The following is a 5,052-nucleotide window of genomic DNA, read 5'->3' as shown; positions in this document are numbered from 1 at the left end:
CTCTTCTCCCCACCAATGTTTGCTGGGCAACTCCTCCACTAGCCAAGAGGGCTCTACCCTCCTTTTGAGCTTGGTTTAAGCTTGTTTTTTTGCTTTTCCTGGGCTCCTAGCTGTGTTGATCAAAGATAGACCCAGCATTGTGTTCTCCTGTGGAAGATCCCGTGCCCTAACCGGGCTGGGGTTAGGGCTCTGTCCTATCTCCTCCAGCATCTGCTTGGGGAGCCTGAGGCTGGGAATGGGGATGAGCTGTGCTGAATATGCAGGAGCTGCAGCCCAGATCTTGGCTTCCACGCAGCTTGGTGCTGGAAAAGTGCTGAGGAAGGGTTTGGGAGCATGGCAAGCCACCAGTTAGGGCTTCCCTGGTTAATACCCTCCAGCAGCGACAGGAACTTGAAAGGCTTCCCAAGCCAGAGCTTGCATCTGCCTTTTGGTTGTTGTTGGTTTTGTTGTTTTATTTCAGTTCCCCCCTGGATCTTTGTGCTGGGAATTTGTGGAACTGCTCCCTGGGCTCCCCTGTGCAGGAACCCAAGGTCCTGGAACCCCCAAGCCCACCCTGCAGTGCTTGGGGATGTTTGGGGTATTTTTTCTCCATCATTGCTGTCTCCAGTTCTTCCTCGAGACTTCCCAGGTAAAACCCATTCCCATCTTGTCTTCCCCCTCACTTTCAAACAGATTTCGTTTGCTCAGATGCTTCTTCTGAGCATGTCCCCATGTCCCCATGTCCCCATTCACTGCCACCTTTCTCCTCTGCACTGCTTCTGCTGCTGACAAGTGCTCTGGGGATCACAGCTTCAAGGCTTGGGCAGTGAGTGCTGCATAACTCTCCACCAGGGCAGAAAAATACTTTTTTTTTTTTTTTTTTGATCCCCCAGACCCACAAACACAACCTTGGCTCAACCTTTGCCACTTCCCAACCTGCTGAAGGAGGTTGCTCCCCTGTTCTTTGGAAAGCAGCTCACACACCCACCTCCTGGCAGGCATTTCTTCTTCTCCATCCCACAGTGGAAAATGTGGGGAGAGGTTTGGGAGGTCCTGGACCCAACCCTGTGGTCCATCCCATGGGGATGAAGAGGAAAGAGGGTGATGGAAAACATCACAGCAGGTAAGGAGGCAAAGTACAATCCTGCCTGCCCATTGTGCTTCACCAACTCCTCATGTTTGACTTTGAAATGCTAATGTTCTGTTTAAAGAAGGTAATTTTCATGTAACTTCTATCTACAGGACTCAAAGAAGGTGTTTATTACAATCCAGTCTGTCCTGGGGTGCAGGTAATGAATTACAGAGTTTTTCCCTGACCAAAATCCAGCCTGGCTCCTCCATGTCAAAGCTGTTCCCAGCCCCAGTGGGAGCTGGGATGGAGGGATGGATGGATGGATGGATGGATGGATGGATGGATGGATGGATGGGGTTCCTCCAGCACAGGGCCTGGGGAGGGCTCAGGTCCATCTTCTGCACTGGCACTTCTCCCCAGGACCCTTCCCTGCACCAGCAATCCCCTGCATAGAATAGGTTGGGAGGAACCTTCAAGACCACCCAGTGCCCCCCCTGCCATGGTCAGGGACCCCTCTGCCAGCCCAGGGGGCTCCAAGCCCCATCCAACCTTCAACACTGCCAGGGATGGGGCAGCCACAGCTTCTGGGGGCAACCTGTTCCAACATCTGCACACATCTGGGCAGCTGAGGGCTGGCAGGGGAAAGGGGGAGAGGGGGGGGATTGCCCTTGCCCCCTCCTCACCCTTCAGGCTGCTGTCCTGGTGTCCTTCAGGGCTGCCAAGGTGCCCAGATATTTTGGGACAAAACATTTTAGTAGGGTCTGTTGTGATAGGACCAGGGATGATGTTTGTAACCTGACAGAGGGGAGACATAGATGAGACACTAGAATTTTTATATCATGAGGGTGGTGAGATGCTGGCCCAGGCTGTCCAGAGAGGTGGGAGATGCCCCATCCCTGGAAACACTCCAGGTCAGTTTGGATGGGGCTGTGAGCAACCTGGTCTCATGAAGATGGGGATTGCACAAGATGCCATTTAAAGGCCTTTTCCAACCCAAACCATTTTGTGATCTGTGTTTCTCTCCACCAGATGCACGTGGCTGAGCACTGCCCTCACCTGTTGGGCCACCAGCCTGGGAGCAGGAGCCCCCCTTGCCCTGCTGCCTGGGGCTTTCTTTGGGAGCTGCAGTGCCACAGAGTCCTTTTTGCAGGATTTACCTGCTGTACAGCTCGGGAAAGCTGGTGGAGCTTCAGGAGGTTCTTGCTCTCCATCTAACACCAGCTGCCCTGCCCTGTGCTCCAGAGCAGAGCCCTTGAGCAGAGCATCCCCAGAGCAACCTGCACAAGCCCAGGTAATATTTTCAGCTTCTCCAGGAGCAGCACCAACCAGCCTCATCTGAATAATGTTTTTCCTGGGGGTGTTGGGCACGCCAGGAATGTGTCAGAGCCTCCCAGCCTGTTTGTCCGTGAGCATCTGGAGTCAATCTGTCTGGTAGCAGCTCGGAGAGACACTTACTCACTCCAGGGAAAGCTTGGGAAGGAGCTTGGGCAGCCGGGTGGAGCGTGGCTCCACGGGGCTGGGCTGGCTGGGAGGCTTGGGACATGCAAAGAGACAGCCGTAGGCTCCTTGCCAGGGATGGAGGGGATCAAAAAAAGCAGGCAGATGAGATCTGGAAAGCTGGTGTCCTCCTAGCACCCTGCTCTGAAGGGACACTCCCAAAAACTCAAGAGGAGTGATGAGAGCTGGTCTGTACTGGGCAGCCCAGGCCATGGAGGTTTGGGGACACAAACACTGATGGGAATTTGGAGGTGAGGTTTGCACTCCTGGACCATCTGCCCACGGTGAACCTCTGAGTGTTTCCCAGCACCGTGAGGGGGTCTCTGCCTTTGGGGAGATCTCGTTGCTCTCTCTATCCACCTGAAAGGAGGTTGGAGTGGGTGAGGGGAGATCTCTTCTCCCAGGGAACAAGTGACAGGACCAGAGGAAATGGTCTCAGGTTGCCCAGAGGAGCTTTAGATTGGAGATCAGGAGAAACTTCTCCACTGGAAGGGCTTTTAAGTGCTGACCCAACCTGCCCAGGGCAGGGCTGGAGTCCCCATCCCTGGAGGGCTATCAAAGCCTTGGAGATGTGGTGCTGAGGGACACGGGGCAGTGGTGGCCTGGGCGGTGCTGGCTTTGCACTTGAACTTGATGCTCTTAGAAGTCTTTTCCAAGCAGAAGGATTCTGTGGTTCCCAGGGGCAGCGCAGGGGAGGAGCAGGAGGGGCTGGGCCTGCCCTCCCTTCCCTGGAGCAGAGCCTGTCCCTGCTCTGCGTCACCAGCAGTGCCAGGAGAGCTTTCTGGATGACTTGGCATCCTGTCCTGTTAATAATGGAGAGTGAGGCTGCTGGGTTCTGTGTTCTGGTGTGAATTATGCACACAAAATGCAGAATGCTTAGGTAATGGTTTTTTGGTTTCTTTTTTTTTTTTTTTTTTTTTTTTTTTTTACCATTTTGGTGCTGGGAAACTTTTCAGAAATCATTACCGTGCACTTGGCTCTTGATAATTTTCTCCCTCTCTTCTCGGGGAATTTGGCAGGAGGGATTTTTTGTGACTGTTTCACTGCACCATGCTTGTGAGCAGGTTTAACCCCCCCAGAGCTTTGGGTGTGCCCCACTCCTTTCCCTTGCCTGGGGCTGCTTTGTTTCTGGTGCTTTCGTTCTGGGGCAGGTGGATGAAGAGGAGGTGGATGGATGGGATGTGCTCAGAGGGCTTTGAAATTCCCCTTGGCATCCCCTGGGCATCCCCTGCACCTCCCAGTTCTGCCCTGCCAGCTGATGAGAGGCTCTGCCTTCCCCAGGGACACCTAAAGAACAGGATAATTGCAGTGATACTGGTAGGGATGTTTCCAGGAGCACTGAACCATGGAGCATCCCTCAGCTGCTGGAGTCTCCTCAGCTCCCCTCCCACCTCCCTGGGGAGCTTGGATTTGGGCCACGTAGAGGAGCAGAGAAGTTCTGATCCCCAAAGCATTCCTATGATCCAAAAGTTTGTCTCTTCCCAACTGATTTTTAGGAGATGTGGGGAAGGCCAGAGTGGAAGCAGCCCAGCAGGTGAAATGGGAAAGGTTCTGGGGCTCTCCCAAGCCTTGTGTTCCTCCTAGCAGCCTTTTATCCCTTGGGATGACTCCCATGGCTGGGAAGCAGGCTTGCAAACCTTGCTCAGCTTCTGTCCTGCAGCCTCAGACACACTGAGGGGCTTTGATATTCCTGCAGGACCAGGCTGCTCCCCTTGGGAATGTAGGGATCCCTCCAGGATGCTGCAGGGTCTGATGGAGGTGACGGGGGGGGGGGGGAGGGAATGGGCTGTTCCAAACCTTCTGGAGCAGCCTCCTTCATTTAGGGAAGGGAGGATTTCACCTCTATTAATTTGCCTGATAATTAAACACTTGTCTTAACAAACCCTTTCATCACCCATTGCATGCTGCTGAGGGATCTCTTCCAGAGCTGGTGCTGGGGTTTTAGAAGATCTCTGTCAGTGTCACCACCACCTCCTGTTTCCTGGGAGGGCCATGTGTTAGGGATCTTCCTCAGGCCCTGGCTGATTTCCTGTTCAAACCTGAATTCCCTGCCAGCCCACATGGCTCCAGCCCCTGCCAGATTGGATTTGCACCCATCCCACCATTGTCACCATTTGCAAGCTGAGCAGGGGAGCTCAGGAGGGTTTTGAGGGACCAGAGCCACGGGAGGATGGAGCTCCTGGAGCCAGCAGAGGACACAGCAAGGACACATCCAGCCTCAGAGCTGCTGCACCTTTGGCTCTGCCCTTTTGAAGCCAGGCTACACCTCAGCTGAGCAGGGTCCTGAGCCGTGGGGGGGTGGGCAGAGGTTGGGTTGGCAGATTCTCTGCTGCTGCCTGAAGTTCCCCTGGCCCTGGGGTCCCTTTGGCTCCCTAATGCTGCAGAAGGAGCTGCCGCGCCCTGCCCCTCCAGTCCCCTGCCCGGTCTGTGAAGGGCTCCTCTGAGAAAAGAGGAATTTTGCTGTTATTAATCCCATTATTTCTGTCACCCAGGTTGCTGCCTCT

The 5,052-nt window shown here is 54.3% G+C and overlaps 1 long non-coding RNA gene across 1 annotated transcript; it reads left to right on the top strand.

Moving 5' to 3' along the window:
- The first annotated feature begins 237 nt into the window (after positions 1–237).
- LOC139803169 (uncharacterized) lies at positions 238–2,899 on the top strand. Its single transcript, XR_011728913.1, has 3 exons — positions 238–628; positions 1,222–1,268; positions 2,081–2,899. It is a non-coding gene; the product is annotated as an uncharacterized lncRNA (long non-coding RNA).
- The last annotated feature ends 2,153 nt before the right edge of the window (positions 2,900–5,052 follow it).

The sequence above is a fragment of the Heliangelus exortis genome, chromosome 15 (assembly GCF_036169615.1).
Source record: "Heliangelus exortis chromosome 15, bHelExo1.hap1, whole genome shotgun sequence".
Classification (NCBI taxonomy): domain Eukaryota; kingdom Metazoa; phylum Chordata; class Aves; order Apodiformes; family Trochilidae; genus Heliangelus; species Heliangelus exortis.
The sequence above is the reverse complement of the archived record's forward strand: the minus strand, read 5'-3'. Positions and strand labels throughout refer to the sequence as shown.